This window comes from Lygodium microphyllum, chromosome 2, assembly GCF_053477565.2.
Source record: "Lygodium microphyllum isolate KBCC chromosome 2, Lygodium_microphyllum_v1.1.10, whole genome shotgun sequence".
Classification (NCBI taxonomy): Eukaryota; Viridiplantae; Streptophyta; class Polypodiopsida; order Schizaeales; family Lygodiaceae; genus Lygodium; species Lygodium microphyllum.
In genome coordinates this window covers 136,797,302-136,810,599 of record NC_141136.1, presented here as the reverse complement: position 1 = coordinate 136,810,599, position 13,298 = coordinate 136,797,302, and positions in this window count along the sequence as shown.

Sequence of the window (13,298 nt, the reverse complement as noted above, 5' to 3'; positions counted from 1 at the left end):
TGGAGAAGACTGTGGATCCTATCAAAGAATATGATTTGGCCAAGGACCTAGACACTTTTAAACCAAACTTAACATTCTGACAGTTTGCTGATGTTGTCTCCTAGCTATCAAAAGAAATTCAAAAGCATACTGACAAGAAGAAGAGGCCTAAGGATTGCTCTCTCCGTGGAAACCAAGGCCAACAGATCCCCAAAACCCGAAGGAAGTGGATGTGACTAATGCCTTCGTGGACCTTGGAACCCTAGAGATTGGCATATGGATTGAAGGAATCTTTATAGTAGATACATTGATTGATGGAGGCTCATAAGTGAACATAATGACAGATGTGACAATGAAGGATTTGGGCTTGTAAGGAATGCAGTCTACACAGTGGCTTATCAGATTAGTATACCAAAGCAGAATCAAACCGTTGAGAATTCTCCCATATGTAAAGTCAAACCTTGCAGTAAAAGATTATTGGTTGAAATATCTGGTGGTCAAACCAAATTCCTATGGAATCTCATATCCTCAATTGTTGGGAAGACCTTGGCTTTTTGAAGCAAGATCAAGGACGGATTGGTTCAAAGGAACCTTAACCCTAGGTAGAGGACCCAACAAGGTAATGTTGAAGCTATATGGATTGCAAAAAGGAAATGCATCCATGTCCATCGAAGTCACAAAAAACTCCTTCAATGAAGTAACATATGGCACATCAGGAGATGAAGAAGCTTTCAAATAGATCTTTCCCAAGAAAGCACAGGCATAGTCCTTGACAGTGGGCACTATAAGCCCACTACTGCCGAAGGAAGCAAAGTCTTTGTCAATGGGTGAATACCTCCTACTTGAACCCAAATTGACTTCCAAAATTACCTCTAACAATGAGATAGAAACATGGATGTACTATTATCCCTGTTACATGGCCATAGTAGAGCCAAAGACAAAAGTAGAAATAGAGCTAGAAGTAAAGCCAAAATAGATGGAGACAGAGACAAAACCAGAGCCAGATGTAGAAGCACAGGACATAACAGAGAGTTTGTTTTTCTCTTATAGAGTATCCACATAGGTAGAAACAGAATCTGAAGAGGACGAAGGTGATAATGCAAAAGAAGATTATGAAAGCGGGCTAGAAGAGTCTATCCTACTCATAGAAGGTAGAGACAATGAAGAAATTCTTGAAGTTTTTGAAGCCTCAGAAGTAGAAGATCCCTTTCTGTTCAACAAAATGATTATGGTACCCTTTGAATTGATTAATGAGTCACGTCATAAGAAAAGCCTCTATAAGAAATGGATTAAGAAGAATAGGATTTCCTTCACCAATGGCTATTGTCACCCAAAGTTACCTTTCCTAAGAGAAGATGATGACAATGCACCTCGGCAGCAACCCCTAGTTCGGCAGCTCAAATAGAACATAGAAGATTCCTGTTATATGACGTTCTTGGATGCATCCTTAGAAGACGAGTCCTTGAGTCGAGAAATAACTCACCCTCAAACCAAACCAAAAACCACAATGATGCCCTTTCATCTTCCCGAAGAGTGAGCTAAGCCTCCATTAAAAGAGAACATCAGTTCCAATGAATCATCAGAAGAGGAGACCACTCTCTTGAAGGAGTCAGATCTCTATTGATAAACAATCCATGGGACATTCATCTCTGAAGTGGAAGGTGAAAAGCAACTAACATTTGTGGATACTGAAGGGACTGGATGTCACCTGAAGGTGGGTCTAAATCTTCCAAAATAAGAACTATTGGTCTTGCCTGACCTACTAAAAGAGAACTTAGACATGTTTGCATGGTCATACAAAGATCTAAAGGGGATTGGTCCCACACTATGCCAACATTACATCGACCTAGAGCTTGATGCCAAACCTATAAGGCAAAGATAGAGGTGTATGAATCCAAATTACTCTACCCTAGTGAAGGGCAAATTACTGAAGCTCCTTGAAGCTGAGTTTATCTGTCTAGTGGCTAACACTGAATGGGTTTCACCCATTATGGTAGTATCCAAGAAGAATAGAAAGCTATGAATATATGTGGACTTCCGAAAGCTAAATTCCAAGACAAAGAATGATAATTTTCCTATCCCTTTCATGGACCAACAATTGGACATAGGGGTAGGCCATGAGCTTTATTCCCTCTTGGATAGATTCAATGGATACAATGAAGTCCAAATCGTAGAAGAAGATCAATCCAAAACGACCTTCACAACAAAATGGGGAACCTATGCTTACAGAGTGATGCCGTTTGGGCTCTATAACACTCCTGCTACCTTCCAACAAGTGATGATGGCTGCCTTCTAGAACCATTTGAATGACTTCATTGAGGTGTACCTCGATGACTTTTGTGTCTATAGCCTAATTTGTGAGCATTGGGGACACCTAGAGCAGTGATTTGAGAGATGTCAATAGTATGGGATTTCTCTCAACCCCAACAAATGTGCCTTTGGCATTTCATCAGGAGTTTTTCTAGGCCACATTGTCTCTGCACAAGGGATAGCAAAAAGTCATCCCAAGATTGAGAAGACTGCCGCTTTAACATCCCCAAACCAACCTTGAACAATTGAGGGGATTCCTTGGCCATGTGTGCTATTACAGAAGATTCATTGTGGACTTTGCAACAAAGGAAGCCCCTTTACATAAACTACTAAGAAAAGATATAGAGTTCACATGGACCAATGATTGTGATAAGGCATTCATCAACACCCTGAAGCAATGTTTGATTGAAGCACCCATCCTATAGCCTCTTGATTGGATGAAGGAGTTTCATGTGCACACTGATGCATCCCTTGAAGGCCCAGGTGCAGTCTTGTGCCAAAAAGGTGCCTCGAAGTTGGATCAACCTATCTATTATGCAAGTTGGAAAGTAGCCGATAGAGAATGAAACTATACAGTGATAGAGTTTGAGTGCCTAGCAATGGTGTTTGCCTTGGAGAAATTCTGACACTATCTCTGTTGACGAACTTCAAATTTTATGTGGATCATGAGGCCTTGTCCTTCCTGATGAACAAGGCCGATGTGAAGGGAAGAAGGATGAGATGTCTCCTTCTATTTCAGGAGTTCGACTTTGAAGCAGTTACCAAACCCGATCGCTCTCACGTCCTGGTTGATCATCTTTTGCAAATCCCTCAAAGTGATGATGAAAAAGAGCAAGATGATCTAGACCTTCCTAATGCTTCCTTGTTTCTAGTCGAAATGGTTACCCCATGGTATGCAGACATAGCCAACCTCCTTGCAACCCAACGGTATCCCCTTGGCATCTCGAGCTGTGAGAAGAAGAACCTTCTATTGGAATCAACCCCCTACACTCTGTTAGGAGGTGCTCTATACAAGAAAGGCAAGGATGAAGTCTTGCGAAGATGTATCACAGGAGAAGAGATTGGAATTGTTCTTAAAGCATGTCATGACGAGCCTTGTGGCGGATACTTCGCGGGAGAAGCGACAACTAGAAAGGCCTTGCAGGATATTGGTGGCCAACCCTCCACAAGGATTCCTATGATTACTGCAAATAGTGTGATGCTTGTCAGCGAGATGAATGGGAAAGCCTACCAAGTTCAGTGCCATGCCCCTGCAACCAATCCTTCCCCTCAAGCTGTTTGATTTCATGGGCCCATTGATTCGCTAACCAAAAGGAAGTAGAATAGATATATCTTGGTCTGTACAGACTACGTAACCAAGTGGTGTGTGAAGCTAAATCTCTAAAGCGGGACAATGGTAATAGCATGGCCTTGTTCCTATACGAGAACATCATCACCTAATTTAGCAGTCCCCTAGAGCTCATTAGTGACCAAAGTACTCACTTCCTTAACAAGATCATGGAAAATTTGACAGAATTGTACAAGATCTGTCATTGTAACTCCACACCCTATTACCCTAGAGCCAACCGCCAAGTCAAAGTTACCAATCGCATCCTCTGCTTGATTTGACAAGAACGATAGTTGCACATCATCGTGATTGGGACAACCGACTTACAGAGGCCCTCTAGGCCTATAGAACCTCCCATAAGGCTACTATAGGACAAACCATTTTCAAACTGGTGTACAGAACAGAAGCCGTCTTTCTTGTTGAACTCGAGCTACCCTCTTTGCACGTGACTATCAAAGAACGCTTGAGTGATGACGAGTCCTTGCAATGCCATCTCTTGCATCTAGAATGTCTCGATGATACTCATAGAATGGCTCTATAGTGTATGGAATCCACGCAAACCCCTAGAAAGGCCTACCATGAAAGCTTCGTCAAGCAAGAGTTCAAGAAAGGCGACTTAGTCCTAGCCTATGATTCGCGATTTGGCAAGTTTCCAAGCAAGCTTCAAAAATGCTCGATGGGCCCTTATAAGATACTTGCCGTCAATCCTAATGGCTCTGTCTAAGTTCAAACAGTTGACATTTCGGATGATCCCTTCTTGATTAATGGCTATCGCCTCAAGACATATTACCCTCCCTAGGGATCTTGACAATCACCGTCGATAGCTTCTTCATTCCTTGCATGATGGTCAAGATGGCTTTGCCTAATGATCTTGATAACCCTATTGTTGATCCTAATGATGTAGTTTCGTTTTAATAGCCCCTTGCAGCCACCTTCCCCTCCTCCTTGGCTTCCTTTCTGTCTGATGCAACAAAGGTGGCAAGGTTGGTTCTCATACATGGCATTCCTACCATTCTACTCTTCAAAAATAACAAAAAAAAATCAAAATATATCAGTCATGGGAGAAAAGGACTTCAGTCCCTATCATGCCGACCTATTCTTCGAGAAAATGTGGAAACACCATCAGGAGTAGAGCAAAAGAAAAGAAAAGAAAACACATAAAAATAAAACAATTATGGGAGAAAAGGAAGAAATTCCTTGTCATAATAGGTCTCGTTCCAAGAAAAGGTGGCACACACCCTTGGACGGGAGGCTGGCTGTGGAAAAGGTGATAACACCCCACAATTGAGGATCACCGAATCTCTAGCCGAACTCTTGCATAAGAAGTTTTCGAGCTGCCTCTCTTGGTGCACTGAATTCTATGACCTCATCAGTGCTTCTGATTCCTACAAAATAGACTAAGTTTCTAACCTGCAATTCAAGTAGCCACCTTGTTGGCTACCTACCTGGGTAAGCCTCTTCATCAACCGATCCAAGTGACATTATCAACTTGTTGACATCGATCTTCATCAACAAACCTAGAGCGATGTGAGCTTTCATCCTAACCAAATGGGGATGTGACTATGGGCTGCGCTCTGTAGTCATCAACAGAGTGAGGGACATAAGGTGGGGTGAGTGACTAGTACTTGCCCTTTATATCCAATAGAGAGGTGCGATGTGTGAATGGAGAGTTGCATGCATGGGATGGGCCTCTCAATGTACAAAGCACAAACTTATTTCTATGCGCAACACCATACGGCTCCTTGGCCTTCCTTCTTGCACGGTATGCCAGCATAAGGTAGGATGCACAATTGCACCATCAATTGTGCACAAGGTATACACCCTCTGCACATGTGACAATGAGGATAACATCAATGGGTTTTAGGAACGACTGCCCTCTTGTATCTATCAATCGAGCATGAGACAGAGGGGGGCTGAGCATGATTGATGTTTCCTCAAACACTTATTGAGAGGTGCAGATTGAGGGAGGTTATGACACTTGACATCAAGCACATTCTCATTTCCCTATGCACACATAGGATGGGTCTCTGCCACCAACACCCTAGGACACGTCACTGTGTTTTGTACATTGCACTACAAGGCTCCCTTTTTTTTTCGGCTTGCATCTATGTCAAATGGGTGGGATGCACTAATGCACCATGAGAGTAGTTGTTGTAGAAACTTTGCCAACTTTTTTGAGCTATTTTTTGAATTGCTGATTGCTTCTCCTTGACAATTCGTTGCAATTTCTGGAAATGGCTTCATCCTCCTCTATGGATAAGGAACTCTAATACTTGTGAAAGCTTGCATAAAATTCATATGCCTTTGGGAGTGCTAAAATATCATTTTTTCATAAGCTTTATGTTGATATTTGGATAGCTTTATGTGCTTGATTTGGTTTATCATGCCAATCTCTATATAAAAATCAAGACATGCTAAAATCTTTATAAAAATGTTGGAGTAGAAGATTGGCATGTCTTGATTTGGTTTATATAGAGATTTTTGTGGGCCAATACCCATGGTTTCATTGGGTGTAGCATTATATTTCTCACTTTTATAGATGATGCCACAAGGAATGCTTGGGCTTATCCTCTTCAAAAGAAGAGTGATGTGTTGGATGCATTTCAAAAGTCTCGGCATTTGTGCAGAGAATTAGTTAGACAATAGTACATCACACACACACACATACACACATGCACACACACACGCACACGCACACGCACACGCACACGCACACGCACACGCACACGCACACGCACGCGTGCACGTGCGCACGCGCGCACACACACACATGATAATTTAAAAATAAATTATTTTGAACCCACGTGATATGCTTACATATTTATAAGTGACCTCCTTGTGAGATGAATAGGACCATTCAAGAAAGTATCCATGGTATGTTCTCTAATGCTAGTCTAACTAATGGATTTTAGATTGAAATTGTGGGATACCCAAAGAATCTTGTTGAGCCAATTTTACGTAGGTCTACAAGGGTTCTAGATCACAAGTTATATATATTCTGTCTCTAGACTATGCCATGGTTCACAGACTGTAATGAGTCTTCTTGTTATGTTGATGCCATGACTAGAGATGCAATTGGTAGTTTGATATACACCATGGTTGTGACATACCTAGGCATTCCCTATAAAGGGAAGTGTTTAGCACATATATGAAAAACCCTACCAATAAGCATTGGGAAGTAATAAAGAGTATCATGAGATACTTGAACAACACTTAGTCTAGGTGCATATGCTTCAAAATGAATGATGCATCTATTCTTGGATATTTACTTGTTGATTTTGCAGGGAGTATAGACTCTAGGAGGTCTAATATAGGTTTTATCATCAATTTCATAGGGGGTGCAGTCCCGTGGGTCTCTTGATTGCAACCATGTACATATTTATCTATCTCTGAGGTAGAGTATGTTATAGACACTGAGGCCTGCAAGGAAACTATATGGCTCACTTGTCTTGTGGGAGACTTAGATATTGTAGGAGAGGTACCTACATTGCATTGTGATAGTCAATGTTCCATTGCTAATCTAACGTAGATACCTCTCATTCCATTGCTTGAATTGAATATGCAAGATAGTGTATTTTGGTTGTGGGGTTATAACCCTCCACTAGGTGTGGTTTTAGGTAAGAGAAGATCTTTGATAGCTCAAAAGGAATTAACAAAGTTGAGGATTGGCTAGATAGTAACAATGCTCTCAAGCATGTCTTGCAAGGCCTAAGAGACACCAATCTCTTGAAAGCTTCTAAGCTCATGTGGGAATAAATTTTCCTATGTAGATAAAAGGAGAGCTACTTACTCTCAAGCTATTAGGAAAGAATTTCTTGGATATGATGATAATGGACATGATCAAGAAGGTCTTGCATCTTAAAGATTTATTGGTCAATAGGATTAAAAGGCTTTGTGGAGTTATCTTACTCCTAGAAGATTAGAGCTTGTACCGGATAAGTTGTGGTTTCTCAAGGTCCCTCTAAAAGATTGGGTTATTTCCTAGAGAGTGATCACATGACTATATTAACTACTCATTTGCTAAAGAAGTGCAGAATATTTGATGGGAATTGCCTATGTGGCAAGACTACAAAGTCAAGCACTCACTGTCGGAGAGATGCATTGCCACCAATGTATGAAGGAGCTTTTGGGAATGCTTATAGCTTTGGCTTAATGATTTGTATTTTTGGTGAATGTAACATTGTTAAGAAGTGAACTGTAGAGAAGAAAAGAGGAGAGATAAGACTATAGAAGAGAGAGAAATAGAGTGATAAGGAGAGAGGAAGACTAAAATAGGAGAGAGAAAGAAAAGAAAGAGAAAGAAGCCATTGAAGCTGAGTGTAAGGTGAAGAGAAGAAGAACAATAATGTATTGATGTGTCAAAAGATAAGAAAAATTACATGTCCTCTCTTTTTATACTAGTGTCAGTGTGACATGGCATGGCATCAATATTATTTACGCACTAAATCTTTATTCTTCCCAGCTTCTTATAATCCATCCCGTCTCAAAGGTTTTTGCCCTAAAAAAAAACTTATAAAGACAAGAAAAGGATGGATAGAACAGAGTACTACTCTATTTTTTATAGCTTTATAATGGGGGTAAATACGCATATGCCTAGCCACTCGTGTGTTACTGCACTGACAGTACTTGCCACTGCACACTACAGGTGGCGGGCGCCCATCACCGTCACTTTATTTTTTATTCGTCACTTTATTCTTTATTCTTTTAGTGACAGTTTGAATAAAGGAAGGCCCGGTCACACATTGTGACTATTGGAGTTTCCATTTGTGTGTCTCTTTATTCTTGCTCTTGCTCTCCGCCATAGCTCACTTCTAAGAAAGCTTCGATCCTTCTCACCTTTCAACTGGTATTAGATCTTTGGATTAGGGTTTGATCATGGATCTTGGCCCTGCATTACTTCAGCCTAAATTGAAGACCTAGAGCTTGGAGCTTTAATGCCAGCCATGGCTTCTTCCCCCTGAGGTAAGATTTCATCTCCCACCTCTCCCCGGCCCTCATAGGCTCTTTGCAGGTGTTCATTGGCTTCATTGGGCACCTTGTATGCCCCCATTTGCCCCCTTATCCTTAGCATAACCAGTAGGCCCCACAATCAGCTCACATTTTTTTTGCGCATGTTTCAAAATCTAGTTCAAAAATCCCATTTTTTCTCATATCTCGAGCATCCAGAACCTAATTTAGGTAAGATAAGAGTCTAACTTGGGGTTTTAGCATGCCCCAGATGCGATGGCGATGTTAGATTAAAAAAATTCTAATAACAGCATTTACTGCAACAAATCTAAGTTGATTTTACAGTAAGAAAATTCTATGCTCTTAGCTTATGTGATGCTCCCGAGGCTTGGTATTTGATGCCCAGATACTTTGGAGATGTTTGCCCAATGTTTTGAGATGCTTTGGGACTTGGTTTGAGCTTCCATAGCTCAATTTATGCAGTGATTTACTGTTGTACATTGTTTGGGCAGCAAGATTTTTTCAAGGACGGCTATGTATAATGCTCTTTGTTGACATTCGGGTGTCCTGTTGGATGTATTGATGCTTGGTCATCATGGTTTATGCTCGGATATGCTATTTGAGAGCTATTGAGCCTTGATTTGGATGCGGACACTTTGTTGTTGGTTGGGATTTATGCTAGCTTGGTTGACAGGTTATTTTACCTCTAGTTTGGTTATACCTATTGATTTCAAGCTATGTCTTTGGGATATGCAATGAATTATTGACCTTTGGGGTACGACATCGAGCTTGTCTTTGATTCTGGATCTTCACTTGAGCTTGAGCTTGGCTTTGGAATACATTTGATGCTCAGTCTTGGATGTACATATGGCATGTATGTTACCTATGTTTGACCGGTCTTGACATGCTTGGCCCATGCCACTACTACATACTACTTACATTGTTTGGAGCCGATTGCTAGTAGTGCCTTGTCTTGGCTTGCATCTGGCTTCAAGGAACTTACTTGGGATATTTCTTGGCTTTCCAAAGTTGTATTTGTGATACAGTTGATGCCTATGGATGCTCTAATTGGAGGCTATATCCATATGGCTTTTGTGCTAGTGGGAGAATTGTTGGATGTTTGATAGACATTGAACAGGTGGTTTATGGTATTGAGCTTTGAATCTTATGAGACTAGGATCTTCTTCACTTGGATGTTGCATGGTCGATATTCTGTGGTCTGCATACATGTACTTGGGTTGATTTGGGCTTCGCACTCCTTGAGCATACACCTCTTTGTGTCTGGTCTTGCCAGTGTTGTGTACACTTTGCCCTATTACAATACAGGGGGTGTGCCGGCTTACTGACGGATTCATTTGACATGCTTGGGTGTTTTATCGATATCCATATGACTGTCATATGCTAATTTATGCATGTTTGATGCTGGTTATGATTTGACAGTCAATGGTTGACTTGGTGCATTGATTTTACCTACAGTTTGCTCTCATTGTACCTGGCTATAATTTATGTATGGACTGATGTGGAATTTTCATGCTGAATCATCTTGATTTTATGTACTTTTGATGGTACTTAGTGGGTAGCATCATTAGCTATCAGTTCGTGATCATTTTGCCTTTGTTTTGGTGGTATTTTTGACTATTTACAATAGAAAATAGCAAGTAGTTTTGAACTATCTACACTGTTTTGGACTGCATTATGGGTTCTTCTTCCACTGAGAATGCTATCTTCAACATCATTAAGCTTGATGGTATGAATTATGCCTATTTCGAAGAGACAAGTTTTGCAGGTATTGATGCAAAAATCGCAGATAAAGCTACTACGAATGTATGGCGAGCAACATGAAACTATGTTTGATTATGAATGGGATGAGCTTGATGAGTTATGCAAGTCCACCCTCATCTTGTCTCTCACTAAGGAGATGCATTATAATGTGGTTGAGGAAGCATAGAGTGCTTGGCAGCTTTGGGATAAAGCTACTACGAATGCTAGAGATCCTCTATTGACCATGTTTTGTCAGTGGGTTCCATCCCACATGTATCTCTTTGGCGTGCCCGTTTGGGCCATATGTCCTTAAAGGGAATGAAAATGTTTTTTGTTTTGCAGTACTTACCGCCCCTTGACTACACATGTTTTGATTCATGTGAGCATTGTCTTTATGGCAGACAGACTAGGAATACACATAAGACATCTGGTAGGACACGCATGAGTGAAACCTTGGCATTGGTACATTCGAATGTCCGTGGGTCCATGCCCTGTCAGTCTATGGGTGGTGCAAAGTATTTTATGAATTTCATTGATGATTTTTCGTGTAAAGTCTAAGCTTACCCCATTAAGCTTAAGTTTGATGTCTTGGTTGTATTTCAGAGATGGCTTGCATTTGTTGAAAATCAGATTGGGCATAGGTTGAAATGCATTAGGACTGACAATGGGGGAGAATATGTGTCACGTTCTTTTGAGCAACTATGTGATGAGAGGGGTATTAAGCATCAATTGACCGCCCCCTCTACCCCACCCTAGAATGGTTTGGCTAAGCAGATGAATAGAACCATCCAGGAGCGTGTACATAGTATGCTTAGCCATGCAAGCTAACCACAGAGCTTTTGGATTGAGGAAGTCAATATAGCTGTGCATGTCATAAATAGATCACCTTCTAGTGGTTTGGATTTATAGGTTGTAGAGAAGGTATGGACTGGGAAACCTCCATCTTATGCACATCTACGTATCTTTGGATGTGAGGCATTTTGCCATGTGCCCAAAGACAAGCGTACTAAGTTGGATCCTAAGAGTGTCAGATGCATTTTCCTTGGCTATGGGGATGTAGGCGAGATGGGTTACTACATCTGGGATCCGCAAGCGCGGAAAGTCATCTGTAGCCATGATGTATTCTTCCATGAAGACAAGATGTATAGGCAGCCTGAGAAGGTGGTAGAGATACGTAGGGTTATATTCCAGGAGGAGCCACGTGCTCCAGCGCAACTAGCTGAACAGCCTACAATAGTAGTTGGTACACATGGCCAGGGTATTGGACCAGCCGCAGAGCCTACCGTGAGATGGTCTACTAGAGATAGACGTCCACCTGATAGATTTGAGCCCTTGATGCATTATGTCTTGGTTACAAATGCAAGAGAGCTTCTCACCTATGATGAGGCTATGCGCAGGGGTGATAGCCACTCCTGGGAGAGGCTATGCAGTCTGAGATAGACTCCCTACAAGCATTAGAATATGGCTTGGGATTTGGTTGCACTACCTTAGGGCAAGAAGGCTTTGCCATGAAAATGGGTATACAAGATGAAAGTACCCCTGGAAACCCCAAGGCAGCTTATAAGGCAAGACTTGTCGCTAAGGGTTTTAAACATGAGCATGGAGTTGACTTTGATGAAGTCTTTTCTCCTGTGGTCAAGATGACCACCCTATGCTTGGTTTTGGCCTTAATCGCGTAGCTTGACTTGGAATTGTACCAGATGGATATCAAGACTGCATTTTTGCATGGGGATTTGCATGATGAGATATACATAGAGTAGCCTAAGGGCTTTGCAGAACCTAGCAGGGAGCACCTAGGTGTGGAAGTTGAAGAAAAGTCTTTATGGCTTGAAGTAGGCACCTAAGGAGTGGTATGATAAGTTTGATGCCTTTATGCAGTCACATGGCTACAACAAAAGTGCTATGGATCCGTGTCTTTATACGAAGAAAGCTCGTGATGGCTCATTGCTTATTTTGGTACTTTATATGGATGATATGCTGATAGCAGGGAAAGCTCATGATGACCTGGATGCTCTTAAATCTCAGCTGAAGAAGAGCTTTGAGATGAAGGATTTGGGACATGCCTCTCACATTCTTGGTATGCGCATTAAGCGCGACAGGCGCATTAGGGACTACTCTACCTCTCACAGAGGGAGTACATTCATAAAGTCCTTGAGCATTTCCGCATGTAGGACGTAAAGCCTATTGGATGTCCATTACCTTCTTATGTGAAGGTTTCACACACCGATTGTCCGCAGACGGATGAGCAGAGGGCCGAGATGGCCAAGATCCCTTATGCATCAACCATGGGCAGTTTGATGTATGCCATGATAGCCACTCATTTAGATATTGCCTTTGCAATAAGTGTTGTGGCACGCTATATGGCTACACCTGGCAAAAAGCATTGGGATGCCGTAAAGGGTATCATGAGATATTTGCTATGGCATCCCAATGCTTGTATCTTGGTATCCCAATGTTGTAAAGGATATCCCAATGCCCACAACTCTTGTATCCTGGCTCACGAAAAGCCTCACTATTGAGCACTTTGCCTTCCTCATTGATGATGCCCATGGATGCTCAAAATCTAGCACCCTAACACATCTGTATCAAGCATATCCTATATCACAATAGCCTTATTATATTTTGTAAAATGATAAATTTTCAAAAAGGGGCATAACTTTTAAAGGCCCAAAAGCAATGGTGCCTAAGGCCAATGTAAAAGAAAATATTATTCATTAATAAACTCTTGCACGAAGGGATGCATGTGGGGGAAGATTGGGGTGTGCTTCTTCAATATACACCTCTCTCTCTTGCATGTACTTCGAGAGCATTTGTGGTGTCAAAGGATCTATCTCTCTCTCTCTCTCTCATGTGTTTTCTTAAGGATCGCCATGGAGGGTGATGAAGAAGAGGAGGATAATTGTTTCTATTATGTTCTGTGGGCGAGAGATCAATTCTTGGCATAGATTTTGCTCCGATTATGTTCCTGGAAGAC